Source organism: Cryptomeria japonica, chromosome 1, assembly GCF_030272615.1.
Source record: "Cryptomeria japonica chromosome 1, Sugi_1.0, whole genome shotgun sequence".
Classification (NCBI taxonomy): Eukaryota; Viridiplantae; Streptophyta; class Pinopsida; order Cupressales; family Cupressaceae; genus Cryptomeria; species Cryptomeria japonica.
The window spans coordinates 582,854,947-582,878,591 of NC_081405.1; the positions used below are offsets into that span (position 1 = coordinate 582,854,947).

Sequence of the window (23,645 nt, forward strand, 5' to 3'; positions counted from 1 at the left end):
GCTGGAGAGATGTCCTTATCCTGAAATTTGGCTAAGTCTGGAAAGTCCTGATCCTGAAATTTGGCTAAGTCTGGAAAGTCCTGATCCTGAAATTTGACTAAGTCTGGAAACTGAAAAACCTCCAAAAACTAGATTTTGCAATATAACTCCTGGAGGTCTGAAACCACTCTCAAACATCCTAAAAGTATATATGGAATATAACTTAAAGTATAAGTGACATTTCCTTCTATCTTTAAATGTTATATTCCATAAAATTATCCTGACAGGGAGTTCAAATAGTCAAATCTCGCTCCTGACCCTTCCTGAAGGTCCAAAGCGAATTTCGCCCCTGACCCTCTGAGGAGGTCCAAAGCGAATATCGCTCCTAACCCTTGCTGAGGGTCCAAGGCGAAAATCAATCTAGGACTCATTTCTTGCCTTATTTGACCAAATGTTGACTTGCAAGGCATTTTGAAGGGAAAATTGGAAATGTTTGAAAACTTTGAGATGATGGATTTTATCCAAGATTAGAAATTTCACTCCTGACCCTTGCTGAGGGTCCAGAGCGAAATTCATTGTAGACATCATATGCCAACTCGCTTGAATTTGAAACCTTGTTCCTGGCCTTGAAAATGACCTGACTTTGCCTTGTGAAGTGGTTTGCGACTTAAATTTGAAGCAGTTTGGCCTAAAAGGGTAAAATCGCTCCTGACCCTTGCTGAAGGTCCAGGGCGAAAATGTTGTTTAAGTCATATTTGTCACTGACTTTTCTAATTTGTTTTGTGTAGGGTCTCCCGGAAAGATGATTGGACGTGACTTGATGCTTTTTGAAGGTTAAAGACATAAGAAAAGGATGAATTTTGGAGACTAAAGGAAAAATCGCTCCTGACCCTCAGAGAGGGCCCAAGGCGAAATTTTGATTTCCTTCATTTTGCAGTGCAAAGAGACCAAGTTTTGAGTATGAAGGGGAAACGAATGACTTTCTCCACCCACCTGAAGGAGTTTTGACTTGAAATGATGAAGGACCTTGTTAAAAACACAAAAATCGCTCCTGACCCTCTGAGAGGGCCCAGGGCGAAAAATCTTATAGAGGTCATTGCTAGCCTTATTTGGTCGATTCAAGATGTCAAAGGCATGGTGGAGGATGAAATGAGCATGATAAAGTATCCAGACTTGATTAAAGATGATGAGATGAAGGAGTCTTGCCTAGGAAAGGTAAAATCGCTCCTGACCCTTGCTGAGGGTCCAGAGCGAAATTCCTTGTATGCACATTTTTTTGACTTTTCTTGGACATGAGAACTTATTCATAGCATGAAACAAGATGACATCTTCCTTAGCAAAGAAATTTTGAGATGAAAAGTGAAGCATTTTGGTCCAGGTAGCAAAAATCGCTCCTGACCCTCAGAGAGGGTCCAAAGCGAAATTTTCAAATGTGCATTTTTCTTAAAAGGTCAAAGTGATTTTTATAATTGGAATGGATGAAGGAAAGCATGTTTTACCCGTTGAATATAATTTGGATGATCAACAAAAGAGGCAATCAGGCCAAAAATGAAAAATCGCTCCTGACCCTCAGAGAGGGCCCAGGGCGAAAAACCTAATATAGGATCTTTTCATCCAAGTTTGAGAAAAGCCAAGGCTAGGCATGGGTTTCAAATAATGTTTAAATTGCCTTGAAGTGAAAAGAGATTGTTGAGAGTCAGGATTTTGAAGGCAATTGCAAAAATCGCTCCTAACCCTTGCCAAGGGTCCAAAGCGAATTTTCATGATTCTCTCCTTTGTTTGTGGAATTGAGACAAAATCTTGTGTAGATAGGAAGAGGATGTGATGTTTTATGCCTTAGAGGCAATTTGGAGTCCAAAAGATGAAGAAATATGCCTAAAACCAAAAAGTCGCTCCTGACCCTCTCTGAAGGCCCAGGGCAAGAATCACAAAAACTGCATGTTTTCTTCAAAATTGTGCCAAGCCAAGGTTAGGCTAGGGCGAAGAGACCTCCAAGTGCATGATGAAGGATGCTTTGCCATTGAAAATTGATGATTTTGGTCACAAAATGAAAAATCGCTCCTGACCCTCAGAGAGGGTCCAGAGCGAAAATGTTGGAAATCCTCATTTTACCTTGCAACAACGAAGCAAATTTGGATGGAGTGCTTAAAGCAAGATCATTGCTTAGTGGCGGACAAAGTTTTAATGAAAAATGATGGAGAATTAAGCCCAATTTGCAAAAAATCGCTCCTGACCCTCAGAGAGGGTCCAGGGCGAAATCATCATGGAGTTTAATCAAGCCTTGTTTTGAAAATTAATATTCTCCAAATTGCATTTGATCGCCAGAATTGCTAATTTTGAGGCATTTGGAAAATTAAAATTAAATTAGCATTAAATTAAAGCATTCTGGCATTTAATAAATTGATTTTAAGCCTTAGAAAATCGAAATTTATTTTGGAGGCATTTAAAATTAATTTTTAATAAAGCGCTCAAGGCCTTATTTTGTTTTTATTAGCCAAGTCGGCCCCCTTTTTTGAGATTTTACTTATTTTTTACCTCCTTTTTTGCCAAGTCGGCCTAGAGGAAGCAAAGGGGTGAGCGCTCTATATAATAGGAGATGCTTTGTTCAAGTTTTAATCATTCATTCATCCTTTTTCAAGTGCAAAGTTGAAGTGCGAATTGGAGGAGCGAAATATAGCATGTTGGAGGCGAAATTCTACTAATTGAGGAGCAATCTGAGGAGCGAAATCCAGAAGATTGGAGGCGAAGTTTGCTAAGTGTTGGAGGTTAATGGAGGCGTGATTCATCCAAGAGGAGGCTATGATTTAAACTTTGCCTAGCGAAATTCATCTATTTTTACATCATTTCTTAGAGTTTAATACTCAAGAGGAGGTATGGCAAAATCATCTTGACACCCTTGTTTAAAGCTTGATTTTTGGACATTTGTTTTGGAAAAATCTAAGTATTACATGGTTAATTAGGAAATGATAACTCAAGATTTATCATGAAGTTTCTTAATTAAAATCTTAAATCTTCCTTTTAAGTTTAATTTCTAGACTTCAAGATATATTACTAATTTTGAAATGTTTTGTAGGTATCAAGATGGCGACTCCTAAGGCTGAAGATCTACAAGTCGGCAGGCTCTCATCAAAGAAGATCCGGTCCAGGACAAGGATGATCTCCTCCAGCTCAGTATCATCAAAGAAGATCAAGCAAGGATAAGGGCGACCTCCTCCAGTCTAGCATCAACAAGGACGGCCAAGCATCATCATCACTAACCTCTTCCAATCCAGCATTCCAAGGCGAGGTACATCATCATCCTGCACATCAAAGACAAAAGAAGTTAGAGCAAGGGTTCGATGAAGAAGCAGATAGTCTCAGAAGAGTTAATTAAAGCTAGCTTCTTAGCAACATCAAATTGGCATCAACCAGGTGTCAGACGAGGTGGCATCCTGGTCATCACTCCTCCAGTCGGATAGGTCCACCTCAGCGTGTCCAGATTCAATGTACCTAACTCATGGGAGATAGCACAAACTTCGATGTACCTACCCTAGCTATCCATTGGTCGAATATTCCAGAGAAGACGTGTCCAATTAATACAATTATTTCATTGGTCAAAATTGAGTATGTTGTAACAAACCCTAATTAGGGTTTTCATTGTAGAATCTTGGCCATTGATCTCAAATTGATCTTAGCCATTGAATTGTATTAAGGGCACTATATAAGCCTCGACTCTTCATTTTGTAAAGGCTAATAGAAAGTAGGGAGTGAATAGTTAGAATAGTGAATTAGTCAATTAATAGTAAGCAATTAGAGTAGAGTAGAGAGAGAAGGCAAAGATTGTTGCCAAGATGTTGTTGTAAAAGACTTGTAAAACTTCATTGAAGAAATGGTGAAATTTATGGGTCGATTCAACAATTTGCATGGTCTCTATACTTCTCATATTTAATTTCATGTTATTAGATGAGTGGAAGAAGTGTGCTTGATTGATGGTGAAATTCGTATATCCATACTACTAGCAGTTTGTTGATTGCAGACTTGCCTTGTGTAGTCAACTGGAATCATTCAGCTTAAGCTTAACTTCAATTGTCGCTTCTTCATTGATATGCATCAGCCTAATGGTGTCTATGTCTGTAGTGATGATCTAAACATCATAAAGCTTTCCTTCGAAGATCGCACTAACCTTGTGGAGATGGTCCTGGGATGTCAAAACAAGACTTAGTTAGAATTTCATCAAAGACCATTCATTGCTCCTACATTCTTAGTATCAGAATTAGATCCTTTCCTCGCCCTCGTCCCTTTTCCCTTTTTTTCAAATCTAAGCCGGTAAAATCTTGTGATTCCAACAAATCAGAGGTTTAGGTCGTCAAGTGTAAGTCTTCTTGTGATTCTAGCAAATCACATCATACCACAGAGAGCTTATCCACACGTAGAGATCCTACAACAAAGAACCTTGAAGTCATCCCGATTGATCCTTTTCGCGACATCTTCAGCGTTCGGAGGCTTTATTCAAGAGAGGATAAGGTACCTTTAGGTAATTTATTCTGTGTTTGGTCGTGTACAAAATACACATCAACAGGTCTCCACATGAATGAATAACCACTTTTAAGTTATTGAGATTCACCTAGGGAGGTGTGCAAAGGACTTTTTTAATAAAGTCATTTATTAAGTTTAAATAGTAACTTATAAGTTACTTTATTAACTTTTTCTATTTTTAGAAAAAGTAACTTATGTAACTTTACTTTATTATTTCCACCAAAGTCATAAAATGACTAAGTCTAGGTTCCCTTTGGCTAGAAAATTCATCTCCAAACATCGAACTTCACCTGTGGAGATGGATGACAAGTGAATCTGAGCAATTGAATGGCAACTAAAGAAGAGGGGACATTACAGTCACGCAGGCCACATTTGAATGCCATGATTGAGATTACTGAGGATTGGAGGCATTTGATTTCGGCGAACTATGCTAAGGACCCATGGGCCTCTAGCATTATGGATGGTACAGTGCAGGATGATAGATACTCCATTGTGAATGATCTTATCATTTACAAAGGGAGAATTTTTCTTGTAACAGGATCAGAGATGAAGGGTAGGATTTTGAGAGCCTTGCATGATTCTCCCATGGCCGGACATCCAAGTTACTATAAGACATACAGACAAGTCAGAGAACGGTTCACTTGGAAAGGACTCAAGTCCGATGTTCTTCAGTATGTAAAGGAGTGTCCTGTTTGTCAGCAAAACAAGCAGGAACATACTTATCCTGCAAGTCTTCTTCAGTCACTTCCCAGTGCTGACACGAAGTGGGAATGCCTATCAATGGATTTCATTATAGGATTGCCTAGAATCCACAGCAGTGATTGTATCTATGTGGTAGTGGATCGGCTTACAAAGTTTTCCCACTTCTTTCCGATCTCAGCTACCTATTCAGTAACTCAGGTGGCAGATTTTATTTTCCAAGAGGTTTTTAGACTCCATGGGTTGCCTTGGACCATAGTTAGTGACAGGGATAGCCGATTGATGAGCCATTTTTGGCAAGATTTATTCAGACTCAGTGGTACCGAGCTTACTCCCAGTATGAGCTACCACCCACAAACTGACAATCAAACAGAAAATGTGAACAAATGGGTGGAAGGTTACCTTCAGAACTACATAGCTGGCCAGCAACGGGCATGGGTTAAGTGGTTGCACCTATGTGAGTATTGTTACAATACTACTTACCACATGTCCATCCAGATGACACCATTCATGGCCTTGTATGGGTATGATGTGCCCAACTTCTTGGATCCTTTGTTGAGTGACAGCAGAGTGCCGAGTGCTAAGGTTCTTCGAGAGAGAGTCAGGACATCGTGAAATCATTGAAGGAGAACATACAGACGACACAAAATCAGCAAAAGCAGTATGCAGACCAAAGGCGAGTTGAGTGGTCATTTGATGTGGGTGACATGGTGTATTTGATGTTGTAGTCATACAAGCACTCCACACTCAAGAAGACTAGCGCGGAAATGCACAAGCCGCGCTATTATGGGCCATTCAGGATTGTTAGGAGAATTGGAGAGGTGGCCTATCTGCAAATGCAAGGGTGCATGATGTTTTCCATGTGTCACGCCTCAAGAAGGCGATAGGACATCATGTTGTACCTTCTACAGTGTTGCCTCCTCTTGATGAAGAGGGGAGATTGATACTAGTACCTAAGGCTATCATTGATTCCAGGGAGTGCAAATTGAGCAATAGAGTCATTAGAGAATATTTGGTGAGCAGGAAGGATTTGCCAGTCGAGGATGCAACTTGGGAGAAAGAGGATATCCTGCACCATCCAGCATTGAGATTGCTTGAGGACAAGCAATTTTAGGGAGGGAGGACTGTAATGTCCCCTTCTCATTAGCCCTCAAATTTTAACGGGATTGGCCTATCATCCAACGCTCATAGGCCAAGAGGATTGATTAGGGGGTCGAGTTGCAGTGATTCACGGTGTTTGCCTCACTAGGTAAACAGAAGGAATACAGAAGTAATGCAGAAATAAACAATGCAATAACAGCATGAATAAAAGAATAAGCTTTCCATTAATAACTCATAGTGTATACAATGTTCATAGCATTATCTGTTGTAAACAACACACCTCTCAATACCCGCAGGTAGTACAATATATAACAGCCGAAGGGGTGCAACACAACCGTCGCGACTCCAACTACCTACCCGTCGGCTAACTAACTACTAACAAATGACATTACTACCAAAACATAAGATATACATATTTCCCAACAACATCATCCCCCCAAAAAAGAAGAAGTCTCTGATGACTAACAACAAAAATAGAGACGATGCAACCCATACAAAATATACATCCAAGACAAAACTAAAGAGGGGGCTGGGGAAGCGTCCCTGAAGTAGAAGGCTGAGATGCCGGTGTCTGGGCCGCCAAGCGGGCGCGGAGCTCATAAACCTACTGAGTACATGTAGTCACATCACGCTCCACCACCAACAGTTTCTCCAAAGCCGTCTTCACCATATGCACAGCTTCCAGCAACTCCTCTTTCGTATCCGCTATCTCCGTCATACAGACCAATCGATCCTGCAACAAGCTCCTCTCGGCAGTGACTGCATCCAATTCCTGTTGTTCAAGGCTCCTCACCCTCTGCTCCGCCGAAAGGCGAGTCTCCACCTCGGCCTTCTCTACTCGGGCCATCTCAAGTTGTGCCAACAACTGGGCCCTCTCTGCTGCCCACAAGGCCTGCTGACTAGCCACATCCCTCTCCAACTCGACCCGAGCAACCTCGCGGACCGTAGACTCATGCTGCATACGCCTCAATGCATAGTAGGCGTCTCGGTAGACCTGCTCAATCTCTCGGACGACTGTCATCACCCGACTCTCCACAATGGGCTCACGTACACGCCAAGCCTGTAGCATCTCATCCGTCTAAGTAGTCAGCCATCCCTGAGACTCAAAGCATGTAGCAAAGGCTGTCGGGCAGCCCACCCGCATAAACTGTAGGACCCGCTCTAACTCCACCACAACCTGCTGTAATGCTTGCATCTGGGTTGTGGCCACCACTTGTCTACCCCTCATCACCATGTCAACTAAATAGGCCTCAATGTCCTCCCCCTCCTACTCCGAAGGCTGTAACCGTGAGGGAAGTGGCATTTGTGAAAGAGCGCCAAGGGGTAACACAGAGGTCTCTCGCTGAACCGATACTGCCACATCCTGCTGGTATGAAAGTACCTCCTCCGCCACTAGAGGTGTGGCATCCCCCTGTTCTTGTACCGCAGAGACGACCTCTACTGCCTCGTTCCCAACTGTTGGTACATGTGTCTCACCAGAGGAATCGTCCAAGTCTACTACCTCCACTCGAGTCTCGCGGCAAGGTGAGAATACAGTAGCTCCCACAGGTTGTACCAATGTCATCTGGAATCGCTGCGTTAGCCAACTCTCCATAGCCACGACCGATGGGTCTGTACGCATCTCTACGACCGGGGAATGGGTCGCCATAGCCATGCACTCCTCCAACAAAGAGGCAGAAACAGTCACCACTACCTCAGTTCCAACAACATCCAATTGCACTTGAGGCTCCATATCAACCACCTCCCTCAGCCCCTGCTCCTCATCGACCACTACCCGATGCGGCGACCCATCTGTACACGACTCTGCCATGTCTTCAGTGGTCGGGGCCTGTCCCAAAGGTGGTGCTCAATCCGGCGAAGGTGAGGCTACCTGCTGCTGGATGGGGCCAAGTGCAACAGGCGTGCGGCTCTGCCCAAATGCAGGAATAAAGGTGCCTCCCACTCCGGATGACGCAACAGGCGTGCGGCTCTACCCAAATGCAGGAATAAAGGTGCCTCCCACTCCGGATGACATCACAGGTGTGCCCATCGGTAGCAAGGGTGGGGCAAAAAGGACCCTCTCCTCCATTGCCCTACTACTATCATCTTCCTCATCCTCTGCTTCTGAATCCTCTGTACTACTGGAAGTCTCCCTCCCACTATCAGGTTCCCCTGAGGCCGTGTCTACCGTTCGTTTCCGCTTCACGGAAGAGTGCCCAATGTCCAGGTGTCTCCAATACATGATAGGAGGCTCACCCGCTGCTAACGGTCCTTGCGATCGTACCTCCAACTTTGCCTCCGGCACTGCTTCCCGCATGGCCTCCAAGAACAGTCCTTTAGCATAGTGGGGCATATAGAACGTGCGATGCTACATCGTCAAGAACTCATACATGCGCTCTGCTAGCAACGCGGCCCAATCGTACACAATGTCGTTCATAAGCCCGTTCATGAGCATAATCTGAGGGAGGGCGATGTCCGACGCTCTACCCAATCCTGTCAACCTACTCTTAATGACGTCCATAATGCACTGCCAGTGGCCCTCTGCAACAAAGGTCTTACGGATTCCTCGTCCCTTCGTGGCATTAGCCACGTTGTCCAGCTCTGCTGTCGTTAAGTTCCTGGATATTAATTTAATCCAATATTCCTTCTCCTCACGCTTCATCTTCTTAGCCTTCAACTCGATTTTCCTGCCCTGTCTGCCTAGGATGCCGAATACTCTGGTGAGGTCCACCGCTTTGAAGGATATGGTGACATCCCTCCCGAGGTACTCAAAAGTACTAGTGCATGTGTGCCTGTCAAAGGTGTCCACCACGAACCGTAGTGCACCCTCATACTCGCAGATAGGAAGCACGGGCATTCGAATAGCCCACTCCACTTCTGCCTTACGAAGGTTTTGCTTCACTAAGTCATTGTCGGGAGTGTCCTGCCACCATTTCCGGCATTCCGACCCATTCAGGCCCTCGAAGGTGATATTCTGAGGCGTCAATGTATTTTTGCCACTTGTGGCAAGTTGTGGTGCTTTCTGCTTTTTCTTCTGACTGGCGCTGGCATCCATGGTGTTGCCTGCAACACGCACACCTGACGATAGCACCCTAGTATTTTTATCCATCTGGCTGGAGGAAGCCTGCAACTGCTTCTTCCAACTCCGTTTCCTAGCCGACTCCATTAAGTTCTCCTGTAACTGATTTCTGGTTATAGCCGTACGGTTGCGTAACACCTTCGTAACCACCTTCTTCAGTTGTGTATGGCTGCGTATGCCTACGTTGCTAGGCAGGGCTGTTGCGTGTGCGCGTTTCTTTTTTTCCATCTATTTGGGTTTGGCGGAGATTTTATGTTTGCGTGGGCGGGGACTGCTGTGTTCACGTGTTTTATATTTGTGTGGGCGGTGGTGTACATTGCACGGTGGTCCACCATCGGTGGTTTCCACCGCACAGTGGTCCCATCGCCGATGTTGCCACTGCACGGTGGTTTCACCGTCAGTGGTTTCCACCGCACGGTGGTCGACCGTCGGTGGTCCCACTGCCGGTGCTGCCACCGCACGGTGGTTCCACCGTCAGTGTGGCCACCGCACGATGGTCCCACCGTTGGTGTCGCCATCGCACGGTGAACCACGTTTTTTTTTTCATTTTTTTTTTTTTTTTAAATTTTTACCATACGGATCGTACGGTTTTTTGTTTTTTTTTTCAATTTAATAAGACCGTCAAACATCCTGATTGGAGGGTCCAGGTTCCTCCGTTTGTGGTACACATTTAATTTCGACCCATTGACGGCATCTGGTATCTCCTTCCCGTCGAGCGTCCACAACTTGATCGCCCTGTTGGCATTGACCTTGCATACCTTGAAGGGCCCTAGCCATCGCACTTTAAATTTTCCTGGTTTGATTTCATTCTTCCCATTGAATTTCAACACTAACTGCCCAGGAGTAAACTTCATTCGCCGAAGATGCTTGTCATGCCAGACCTTCCGTCTTTGTTGGGCTGCCTCTATGGCCCATTGTGCCATCATTCTTTTTTCGACCAACTTGCTTAAAGCATACAGTCTCTCCCTTAGGCTCTCCATATCCCCAAGTCTGTTCTCTACTGCAATGCGAAGGCTTGGCACCATGAATTCGGTTGGCACCACAGCTTCTTGCCCGTACATGAGTTGGAATGGAGTCTGGCCTGTGGTCACCTTGTAGGTTGTACGGTAGGCCCACAAGACCGAAGGTAACTTTTCTTCCCAGTCTTCTCCCTCGACACCACATGACTTGTATATCACGCTTACAATAATCTTGTTTGTAGCCTCAGCCTGCCCATTGGCTCGCGGGTAATAGGGGCTAGATAGTGAATGGAAAATCTTGAATTCTGTAGTAAGGAGTTTAATCACGTGGTTCACAAAATGTCCGCCTCTGTCGCTTGTCAACTGCATAGGGATCCCATACCGCGTAATAATTTGCTCGTAGATGAATCTTGCTGTACTTACGGCCGAGTTGTCCGGTAGGGCTCGCGCTTCAACCCACTTGGTTAAATATTCGGTGGCTACCACAATGTAGCGACACCTCCTGGCGCGGCTCACTTTGAGAAGCCCAATGAAATCCAGCCCCCAGCACTCGAATAGTTCTTGAGCATGCGAAGGGTTAAGGGGCATGAAATCCCTTTTCAACAGCCTCCCCGCTCTCTGGCAGCTATCACAACCTACTACCCATTCTCTCGCATCATTATACAACGTGGGCCACCAGAGGCCTACTAGCAACACCCTCCTTGCCGTAGTGTCCGGTCCCATATGGCCTCCTGTGGGCCCCTCATGTGCTTCCCTCAAGATGGTTGGCACCTCTTCCTCCATCACACACCGACGTAACACCTCGTCGGTCCCCATTTTATACAATAAACCATTAATCAGCTGGAATGTGCGGCTTCTCAACACAAGCTTTCTTCGCTCTCTCGGCGGCATGCCTTGGGGGAATACCGAGGTGGAGAGATATTCCCCGATGGCAGTATACCATGGTGATAGTAATGCGATCTTGAATAGGTGGGCGTCTGGAAAGTCGTCATTTACCCCTTCTGGCGGCTCTCCGGACCTGATCCAGGACAATTGGTCAGCAATGACATGGCATTTGCCTAGCCGTACAATTATTGTGAACGTAAACTCCTGCAGCAAGAGTAGCCATCGACTAATCCTTCCCTAAATTATCGGCTTGTTGACCAAGTACATGAGGGCTTGATGGTCCACGTAGAATGTGAACGATGTCGGCAACAGATAGTGTCTGAATTTTTGTACCGCATAGATCATCCCCAATGCCTCCCGTTCTGTTGTGCTGTAAGTTTTCTCCGCTTTGGATAACAGTCTACTGGCAAAATAGACAGGATGATCGAACCCGTGATCTCCCACTTGGGCCAGTGTGGCACCGATCGCAAAGTTTGAAGCGTCCACATGGACATGGAACTCCCTGTCCGAGTTGGGGTAAGCGAGGATGGGAGCAACTACCAACCTCGTCTTCAATTCCTCAAATGCTTCACTCTCTGGGATCCCCCAGGTGTACGGCTCACCCTTGCGAGTAAGCTTGTCCAAGGTGTGGGATATTTGTGCAAATTTTTTTATGAACCTCCTTTAATAGCCGATATGGCCCAGGAAGGACTTTACCCCAGTGACATCCGTAGGAGGCTCCATCTCCACAATTACCCGTATTTTGTCTAGGTCCGTCTTCAGACCTTCCATTTGCAGCAGCAGGGGCAACATAGGAAGAGGTTCGATCTTGCACATTGGAGGCCCTTTCACATGTGATATTGCTTGCTTCTTCACAGCACTTGACACCAGGTTCATCTACAACCTAATCTTCATTGTAATTATCAGTATGAATGGATGAGTTTAGTTGCAGTCCATGTGTCCTCAGAATGTCTGAAAATTGATCATTAATGAAGGTCCATGTAATTGTTCTTTAGCTGTCTATGTAATATTCTTAGATGACCAAATGAAATAAGGAGGAAAGAGTCTGGAGTTGCATCTTAATTATGCTATCTTTCATAATTATCTGAGGACGTGTGACAAGTGTTTGACAATATGTCAGTTTGCTGTCAGCTCTTGATTTTGAGTCTAGTTTGACTTATTTCCATGTGAGACAGTTGTATATGCATCTTTTGTTCATTATCAGTCAAAAGGATCAATTAGGAGCTGTTATTTCTTGAGATATTCATGTGTGCTGGTCATCATTACAATCTGAAAACGTTATCAGCATAACACATAAACCTTTGAACTGCATAACATGCAACTTGGACAGCAAATATTCCTTGTTTTCAATCTTCATTAGGACAAAGGATATTTCATAACAACTCAAGTGCCTCTACTCAACAATTTTCTAAGCACATCTACGCAACCCGTTCCTTCAAACCTCAAACCAGGCATGAATCTCACCTATCTATAACCATTTCCCACTTCCACGTGTCTAGAGTTTCTACACTTTACAACTTGGCAAATTGCGAGTTACTCATTAATATCTCCTCTCAACTACACATTGTTGTGGTCCTCTCATCGCAAACCTATTTTACTCACCTTCTCCAATTGTCTTTCCCAAAATTGTAACCTGAACTCTAACATTACTTATCTAGGATCCCAACGAAGGGATTCCTTAGCCACATAGCCAATACACACACATAGCCTACAATAAAAAGAAAAGTTAATTTTTTCATTAGCACAGGGAATAAGGTTGCAGCTATATCATAGGATATACCCCTTTTATACAATGAGCACTTTGGCTCTAGTGAACTCATATAGGTGCACACATTGGTAGACTTTTCCCCAAACTATTCTTAGGTTTCTCCCTCCACCCTTTCTCTCTACATCTATCTTGCAAGGGTCCTAAAACCTAATCCCCACTCCTTGCCTCAGCTTATATGACAGTTTGCAATTTCAAAATCTTGTTCTCCATTAGTGAGCACCCACAATGCCCTTTTCATTCAAATCACCAACTCAACATACAATAATGATCACATGGCTTTGAACACCTTAACACAATCAAATCATCTATCTCACTAATCTCATTTTCTCCATAGTCCATTTGATTGGTCTACCACCTGAGTAACCAACCATCTATGCTCACCATTTCGTCCTTCCCAATCCACATCCAAATGCCAGCACATCAATACTGCAAATCCTATGAGTGCTTCATCAAACAATGCACTTGTGTGTAGAGCCACACACTCATATTCCTTCATGCCCTACTAGTTTATGTGTATGATTGTTCTTCAAGACAATTGTGCCTTTTGATCCCTCTAATGTGTGAGCCTCCACAAATTCACACACTCTCCATTCACATGATTTCTTGATCTTCTTTTTCTTTCCCTATTCCTACTCTATGTGTATCATCTCCACAACCAACCTTAGTTCCAATTTTAGGCATGTACTTCCTCTTCATCCTACATGGAGATTACTTTGCATGTTTTTCTTTAGAGCCACGACTTTGAAAACCCCATAAATACTTGTGCCTATTTCTAGTGATTACATGATATTGTTTGTGTCATGTCCCCTTTTGAGCTAAGTAAATAATTTTAGAATTTAACATAAGTTGCCCAAAATGTTACTTTATTTTATATTAAATTATTAATAAAAACGCAACTTATGTTTCAATATTAAAAAGTTGTTTTATGAAGTGTCACTAGGAAATGGGGCCAAAAGTAGTGTTTATAAAAAGGTCTTTCTAGACAATTCTTAAATCAAGTTTTTGGAGGGAAAAGGGAAAAAATAATAATATTAAATTCCCATCAAAAAGTTATTGTAAGGAAGAATTAGATAGAGAGAAGGATCATTCGTTGTATTGCTGTCAAAACCCCTTTATCAAAAATAAAGCACCTAGTGTTCATGTTTTAGCCAAAGGATGTAAACCCTCTTGGTATCAAGATCAGGGGACAAAACCCCTCTTGGTTTCTGAATTGGATTTGGGTAAAAAAAACCTCATACCCATTAAAAAACGATTCCATCCAAGGATTGCTTATGTGACAAAAGATATTTCAAATGTATATTGAAGATTCTATAACTAGCGTTGAACATTTGCACTTAGCTCCAACTTCATGTTATGAATTGAAGGTATTGAAGAATTTCTAGATTCCAATTCAGTCCTTGCAGTTATTGAGTTTGCAAATTTTATATTTGATTCCAACTTTGAAAAAATTTCAGAATATTAGATTGTCCTTGTTATTTAAGTCACAAATCTTTATGTTATTTCTGACCTACCATTGTATGTTGTTATTTCCTTGGTCATACTAGCTGATAATTCCAACTAAACTATTAATATTGTAGAATTGATATTTAAGTTGTGATGCCAATTTCAATTGAAGATTTTATTTGAGAAAAGATAAGTGATGTATAATACAGAAGACCCTCATTTGCTTGTGGCAGCTGTACAAAATAAAGTTTACATAATTTTTGTGAGCATTGTGCCATTTTGACAGATAAGCACTCACTCAATATTTTCATTTGTGTTGGGTCTTAAGTTGTCGTACTATCTTCCAAGGGATGGAGAATCCATTGTAGCATTTTAGAAGATATTTGGATTCCTATACAAGATGGACAAATTCTACCATTATTTTCTTTCAGTCTCCTGTTAACTTTGGAATAAATCTTACGATTGGTTATAGCTGCTGAGACGTATCTGTAATTGTCATTCTTTGTCCTTTGCAGATGTACTATCTCAGCCTTATTAAAGTATTTGCCAGCTGCTGTTATACAAGTTTAGTGACTGTTGTAGCAGCTTTTTGGTAATTATTTAAAATTTCAATCTTGCATATTGAATGAATTTGAAAGCTTTCTTAAGATTACTCTTTGCTCGTTATATTATAATTATAAATATAAGGGTTTCTACAATCATTATACATTTCAAGCATTCATATTTTTTTAACTCCTTATGTAACTCTATGTGATTCTCTGCCAAGAATGTAGTTTTAATCATTGAAGCAAAAAGCATGAAAAAATAACAATTAACTGCGGAACAGCATGTTTGCTGGTTTTTTCCCAATTAAAATTGCAATTTTCAAATAAATTGTTGACTGTGCTCCTTTGACTGATTTTAACCTTATTTAACGCAATTTGGAGGTTCTTTCCTGTGCAGCAATGATTTCAACATATTTTTAAATAAATCCAATGTTTTTCTCTGGATTTCAGTGGCTTTTTTTGCAACAAAGTAGGTTTTATGTCTCTGCATCAAAAAAACAACACCCAATCTTGTTTCCAGATCCAAAACTAGTAATAGAGTCTCCAATTCCACGGTCATTTCACACATATAAAGTCCCTATGCAAGACCTCCTTACTGTTTCTTCCGTTTGAGAGATAAATTCCTTCTAACACACATCGTCACAGTCTACAAAAGTAGAACTCTTTGAAATCATTGTTTTTTACTGTTATTTAATTTATATTTTACATAAAAAATTGTATTTATAGAGTATTAATAAATATTTAAATTTAAAATATTTATTAATATCTATGAATTAAGATATAATATATTTTTAATTAATACTAATTATATATTAATTTAATTGAAATTATTTTATTTTACTTTGGAACATTATTCATTGATACTTTTGATTGACTATTTTTATTTATTATGAATTATTTCATTTTATTTTTAGGCATAGTAGGCTTTACACCTCTATATCAAAAACGCGACAAGAGGATTCAATAAGAAAAATTTTAGATTTTAACTATAAATTTAAATACTTTTCTTAAATAATTAGTTTTGACATAATTAATATAATGATAATAAGAAACAAAATTTACTTTTTAAAAACATTTTTATAAACAAAAAAGTGCATGTGCACCTAATGTCATCTTTAGACTTTAAGTAATAAAATTGTGAAAATGGTGTGCATCATTGTTGTGTTTCAAAGGCCTTAATCCCATTTTGGTCTTTACTCCTAGGCTCCCACTAGTTATTAGGATCTGTTGTCACATACAAAACTTGATTAGAATGAGGGCATGACGAGGAAGTGGGATATAACTTTTGAGTTCACTTAGACATTAGTGAAAAAGTTTTGATATTGGTGGATGGGGAGAAATCCCTCATGGACTATTTATATGAAGCCATGGATAGGGCAAACGACATGATTGTAATTGAAAATTTGTAAACTATCAACATCTAGTTATTATTTATGCACTATGCAATGCAATGTAATTAGCAATATGAATATAAGCAACAAAAGACATTGTAATACAATTCATGGGTTAAACTCACAATTTTATTTGTTCTATGTCTCTATGCTATGTAAATGCCTTCAAATTTCAAAAACAAGTTTTTGTCCCTTTTCTACAAGTTTTCGCCTTTTTTTCTATAAATCCGATTCTTTCCCAATTTTTTCAAAAGAAATTACTTTTGGTTTGTTGATTTTACCCCAAAAGGTTTTTGTTGCTATGTTTTTAGTAATCATTCTAGAAGTCGAACTACCAGAACCATCATTCCTTCAGATTTATCATTGCATTGTTTACATTGTTAGTTGTGTGGCTTGCCATTAGCATGTGTATTTGAATTGATTCTAGTCACTATATGATCTCACCTGCCCATTCCGAAAAATTCTATGATCAAACAATGTTGGACAACATGCTTTTTTTTTGAAAAATTGTCAAGTTGCCAAATTTTCATTTTGGGACATTTTATTTTGACTTAAGATGCTCTCATGTCAATCATCATCAATCTATGCTAGCTCATTTGGCTATACATCACATTGTATTGTTGGACCATCTTTGTACATGAGCATATTGCAGTCAATCTAATGTAATGGATTGCACTCTCCTAAAGGTAAGTTTGTTCCTCTTTATAGAGTGGATGAAGTTGTATCCAAGCTAGTTCCTCCCAGCATTAGAAGAACTAGAAAAACAAAGGGCAAATGGCTAGTGTGGTTGTCAATGAATAAGGCCCACAAATTTCCCACTATAGCACTGGATTCTCCTATGCCATAGTCTCCCTCGAAGATGCAAAATTCACACAAATTGGGAGTCATATTGGCCCATGATTCTATCACAAAATAACTTGGTAGCAAGATATTGCAAAAAAATCAAGAATTACTTATCAAAAACTCAGCATTAACTTGTGATTTTCATTTAAAACCTCACTCACATCTTGCTAAATATGTTCAACCTAGAAAAGTGATTATCTTTCCTCATTTTGGACAATGGCTTTTTTAGTAGGGATGTTTGAGTTTGCAAGCACTAGGGAACAACAAATTAGTCATTATCAATTCTTATTCAACTCTTCTTCACCATCATTTCAAAGGCATGCAATCCTAACACATTTCCTTTTTTTGGCTTCCATACATGCAAATACAGATACGGATACACTGACATTTATCCATTGCTTCTTTGGCTTTGGAAATGTGTACAATAAAAGCAAAGTTGGACACGGATATGGATACAAACACAGATACGGATATGGATATGGATATGGCCATTTTTTAAGACCCCCAACATGGATACGGCTGGATATGACATTCATAAAAAGAACATACACATATTTAACACATAACTGCTACATAAATAATTATAAGTTGATTTAACAACTTAAAATATGCAAAAATAGTAGAGTTACATAGGAAGCTAACCCAAAAAAATGGATTGCTCAAATAAAAAAACATTTCATTTGTCTTTCCCATTTGCTGTAGGTTATGTTTATACCAATTTTTTTTTTAAATTGCAAGAATGAAGTTTTTTTAAATTAAATTCAGGAAGATTTACATCAATTTTTAAAAAAAAAAAAAAAATCACATAGTTTTTGGCACAATTGGAAAATCAAGGTTGTTTGGCCACATATGGATATAGTATCTGGCATGCATCCGGACGGGGACCATATCGGATACAAGGATATGCACACCCAAGGAGGGGCAGAGGAGTATCCAGCTGTACTTTATCCTAATTCTAGGATAACTTTGACAACAATCCAATATAATTCACTTAACATCAAAATCAGCTTTGAAACCATTAACCCAAGCACTTTATAAATAGACAAGAGAGACAAGAAAAAAGGATGTTAGCAATTATCAGCAGACGTGTATGTTTAACTTTAGTTTATTCTTTATAGTAGTGGTCAATCTTAAAATATGGAGCTTGCCACCTCTAGTCCAATCCCAAACAATAAACCATAGTTGAACTACTCGCCATTAGATAAAACTCGCCAAGGCCTGAAAAAAAACTCAGGAAAAACTCGGCAAGTACTCAACAAAAACCTGGCAAAAAACTCGGCAGCTTAAAAACACGCTTAAATTTAATTAAAAATGCATTTTTTTTGCAAAATTCAATGAGAAGATACATCCAATGAGTCAATAAATGAGAACACAAAAGAAACAAGCTAAGTCTAGATATATTTAAATGCAAAGTGGGTACAAAATCACATCCTCATGAGGAATGTTGATGGCTGGAAGAAAAATAGTAAATAGTTTTTGTAAAACTAAAAGTAAATACATCATTACAATTACATCTTCCTCTTCCCAGCTCTAGTATAAACTGGGGGAGAGGTAGAACTAGAAGGTCTAGTCCTAGAAATCTATTGTGGCCGTGGGCGTGGCGTGACTCGTGAGTGTGACTGTGCCTCCTCGCTCGGCATGTCTGGCTCACGCTATGGCTCGTCCTCCATCCTGGATGAAGCTATGTCTCTACCTGGTCCTGGCACTGGCAATGACTCCTCATCCTCCTCAATGTCATCCAACGTGAAACCAAATCCACCCCCCTCCTCCTCCATAGCCTGCCTCTCCAAATCAGCGATGTCATCCTCTGTAAACAATGGAGGTTGCTCTTGTGATGTCCAATCACTATAAGGATCTATATCATCCAAGTCAATTGGACCACCTGTTGCTTCCTCTACCTTCCTTACGCGCCGTCGAAGATTATATTGCACAAAGATAAGGTCATTGAGGTGTTTCTGCGCTAACTTGCTCCTCTTCATGTGGATGGCTTCAAACAAGCTCCAATTGCACTCACAATTGGATGAACTACAAGGCTGACATAAGATTCTGAGGGCAAATTTTTTGAGATTTGGGGTTTCCACCCCAACTTTGCCACCAAGCATTTGCAAAATAAAAAAAATTGAAAAGTTAGAAAGCAAAGAGAAAAGTGAAAACATAATTTATCAATTTATCAATCACTTTAGATCCCAAATGGCAAATGTTATACCTGGGGTTTGAGTGGTTCTTCCTCTTATGGCCAACTCTGAAGAGAATAGCTTACCCCTTGCTTCCTCAGAATTTTGGAGTTTTGCCACAATGAGGTCTCTCACCTCAACCTCGGTATCATCCTCTGAATGCATGTAGTGAGGCTCTCAAGGACCTCTCCATTAGGATCTAAGTAAGAACCCCTGAACTTAAAACGAGGGTTGAGGAAGTACCCTACTGCATGAATGGGTTGGTGGAGCTGATTGTTCCACCTCTTATCAATAATTTCCCAAATGGATCAAATTTGAGTCTATCCCCCTTGTAGTAATTTTTGATAGACTCCTTGGCCCTATCCATGGCCTCATAAATATACCCCATTGGGGTTTTATCCCCATCTACCAAGCGAAGAACTCTAACCAAGGGCTCTGACACTTGCAATTGAAAAATGCAAATTATAAAAAGATTAATTAATGAAGTTACAAATTACTAATGAGAGGCTTGAATCAAGAATAATTAACAATTCAAGTTTTGAAGTTACCTTCATAATCTCTGCAACCTTTGTGCAAAATGGTTGTTGAAGACTATGCATGCAACGCCCTCTTCTTCAGCCTTCTTTGAATAAGGTGAGTCTAGCCATGCTTGAATCACAAAAATTTGTTTCAAAGAAGTCAATGCAGCAATAATGCTTTGCAACGTCAAGAAAATCGTTGCAAACCTTGTGACACCAGCTCTGACCAAATCTCTCCCTTGGGTATGCTCTCTCATCAAATGTAGAACCCAAGGGTGATTGTGAATATATTTCATGTTCCTCCTTGCATCTTCCACAACTGGAATCACCCAATCAAGTTTTCCTATGTCCTCCAAAAGAAGGTCAAGGACATGTGTTGCACAAAATGTCCAAAAAAGAGTGGGGTGCCTATCTTGGAGGATTCTACCTGCAAAAGAAGAAGTTATTCTTAAGAAAGATACAACCAAGAAAAACAAAGCCACAACAAATGAAAATATTGCTAAAGGTGATAATTCAAACGGATTCTACCTGCTGCCTTATATGTTGTTGCATTATCTGTGATGATTTGCACCACATTCTCTACTCCCACCTCCATGACAATGTGCTCCAACATTCCAGCCAATGTTTCTGCATTTTTCACCTTACTGGAGGCATAAACCGATTTCAAGAACACAATATTGTCCTTGCAAGCAACCAAAAAATTAATGATGGTGCGGATTTTGCCATCTGTCCACCCATTAGAAAGAATGGTGCAGCCATATTTTCTCCATTCATTTCTTTGGTCCTCCACTTTTTTTGCCCTATCAACTGCATTTGTGAGCAACCTACAAGAACAACATGAAATTAGGTCTAAGTACACAATTTTGATTTAATAAACAAGAAATCTAAAAAACAATTAAAAATGAAATCAAATAGACTATTTACTAACCTCCCACTCAAATCCTTGCGAGAAGGGGCCTTGTACCCCTTTCCTGAAATTGTCATTGCGGTCACCAAATTCAACCAATAAGGATTGTCTGCCACATTGAATGGGATGTTGTTGAAGTACCAAAAATCAACAAATGCAATGTCTGTTTTCTCATGTGCCTCCCTACTCCATCCAATGGCCTCTAATGATGGTTGTGCTCCAGGTTTGTTCCTGGGCACAAAATAACTACCTATGGATTGTGTCCCTAATGGTGATGCACCAGTGCCAGGTACTCTGCTAGAGGAAGCAGAAGCGATGGGCGAGGTGGTGTTGGGTTTGCGGATACATGGGCCACGACGAGAGCCCACTATGCCTTGAAGTGCTTCTTCTTCTTCTTCAAAGTCAATAGAAGCACCTTGAGAATAAGCTATGGCTGATCTCATGGCTAGTTTTGCCCTCTCCCTTTGCAATTTCTTCTCTTCCCCAGCTAAAAGTAGGGCATTCATTTCTCTTTTTATTTCATCATTGGTCCCAATGCATTCCCTAGCATCATGCTTGTCTATGCCTGCAAGGTGGTATTTGAGGCGGTTTATGCCTCCATGAAGTATTTTTTCACATTTTATACAAATCGTTGCCCCAGTATCCGGTCCTTCATAGGCATACCTCCAAGCCCTATCTCTAGCACCTTTAGGACAAGTGCCTACATATCTAGATGGGCATGGTTCGAGTGACCAATTAGAATTTGCCATAATTAACGGTTAGTTAACCTACACATACAAAGTGAAAAAAGAAAGTTAATATTTTAGTTAAACAATTTAGCAAACTATCTAAATTAGTTGAAATAATTTTAGACATCATTCAAAGTTTTTAAAAAAAAAAAACTATTAGAGTTTGATTTTTTTTCAAAAACTAGAGATTCTTCAAAAAAATAGTGAAAAATTCAACAAAACTTGTCAAAAATAGCATTCAATCTTGTTCCAATGACTCAAAAAGATTTTTGACTACTTAGGAATGATTTTCTATTCATCTAGATACAACAAAAACTAAATAAATTTTTTTTAAAAGCATAGGACAAAAAAATACCTACCTAGGAATCTGATTTTTCTTGAAAAACCACCTCAAATCCGCGTCAAATTCACTTGGAATTGGCAAGAATCGGTGGAAATCACCTTGCAAGAGTGTTGGAGTGTGTTTTCCCCCTTCTCAGCAAAAAACCCAACTCAAAATGATGAAATAAAGTCACTTTTGGCCATTTTCGGCTTATGCAGACAGGCGGCCGAGTTTTTTTACGGACTCGCCAAGTTTTTGCAATGAGTTTAAGTCATTAAAACTCTCAGACCATAGAAACTCGGCGAGTTTTCGCCGAGTACTCTACGAGTGTTCCAACTATGCGGTAAACCACATGCAGAAGTACAATTGTTAGAAAACGATCACTAACCTAAGATAACCATAGAAATCACAGCTATATTCTCTAAATTGCCTTAATTGATGGTGGATCAAGTTTGAATATCTACCACTAATAAAGCATATTTAAACTTGCATTAGCAAATCAAGACTGAATTGCCCCATAAAATATCTCTTTGAATCAAGAAATATCAATAGAAAGAAGTAGATTAAATGCAATATTTGTGATGATATCAATGAGAAGCATATTAAAACATCATGATGCAAATTAGGCTGTGCATGGTGGAACGAAAGAAGGCTACCAATGGTTGGGATTCGGGATAATAATAATATCAGTTAGACTTGATAAATGCTCATTGATCATGGATGCAAAGGGACCGGATTATTGGTTGAGAACAATCCAATTCAAATGGTTTTTTCAATAATGAATATAATCCAAACAAAGGGGGTGTACCACATTTGAATGAATGCTTGCATCATAGTACATACACAGATACAGCCCCCATTATATTAGAAGATTAGTTAATATGAAATATCTATACATTCATAGTTAGTAAATTTCATTGAGATAGAGCCATTTAGAAAACAACACAATAGGTGCAACAAATGACTATTGAACAAAGTAGCAATTGATGAGCACCAAAAATGCATAATGGAAGCACCATCAAACATAGGCCCAAAGATACAACAGGGAAAATGATATTGTGTGGCAACCTCTAAACAACATAGCTCAATGAATCAACATTAATCACCAAACAAACTGATTGAAATACATGATCAGTACCACAGTTCGTGAGCATCAAAAACCTGAAATCAATGACATTGGCTTAGAAAAAGAAGGATGTGATAGAAAGGCATTAACAACATTATTATAGAACTCATAAATAAGTGCCACATGCCAAGCACCATGAGTACAACTACAAACAAAGAAAATTTGAAATAAATAAAGTTAACTAAAATAAAAAATCACTAATGACAGAAAATTTGGTAATGAAGGATAGTATTTTTAATAAGGATTAATGGCACAACCAATCAGAAAGCAATGTGGCCAAGATTTTCAAGAACAAAAAATAAAATGACAACATTAATACATATAATTCACCCTATAGTTTGTAAAGGAGAGGAAATTTACACAGAGAAATGGCTATAGAAAAGGGCATTGTGAAAAGTAAGGTGCTGATCTCATAAATAATGGACAAATGAATTTGTATTGGTAGTGGTTGATGGTGATACCACACAGCAATGGCACTATCTCACTTCAGAGATCCAAGGGTAAACGATTAGGGACCTGTCTTTTTCAGGAAGAGGTAGTGTAGGTGGCTTAAGAGGTACCTGGATGCACTTAATATATGGTTGAGCACCAAGCACACTGATTACAGTGCTAACATATTTAAGTTAGTGTTTTAAAAAGGTATCAACAAAGGTTTCACCTTAGATGCTATCCTTAGGTAAAGAT

General features: G+C 40.2%; 1 protein-coding gene across 2 annotated transcripts in view; it reads right to left on the reverse strand.

Annotated features, from left to right (window-relative positions):
* The window catches only part of LOC131028053 (DExH-box ATP-dependent RNA helicase DExH1), a 187,239-nt gene that overhangs the window by 81,831 nt on the left and 81,763 nt on the right, over nucleotides 1–23,645 (reverse strand). The gene's annotated exons all lie outside the window — the stretch shown is intronic.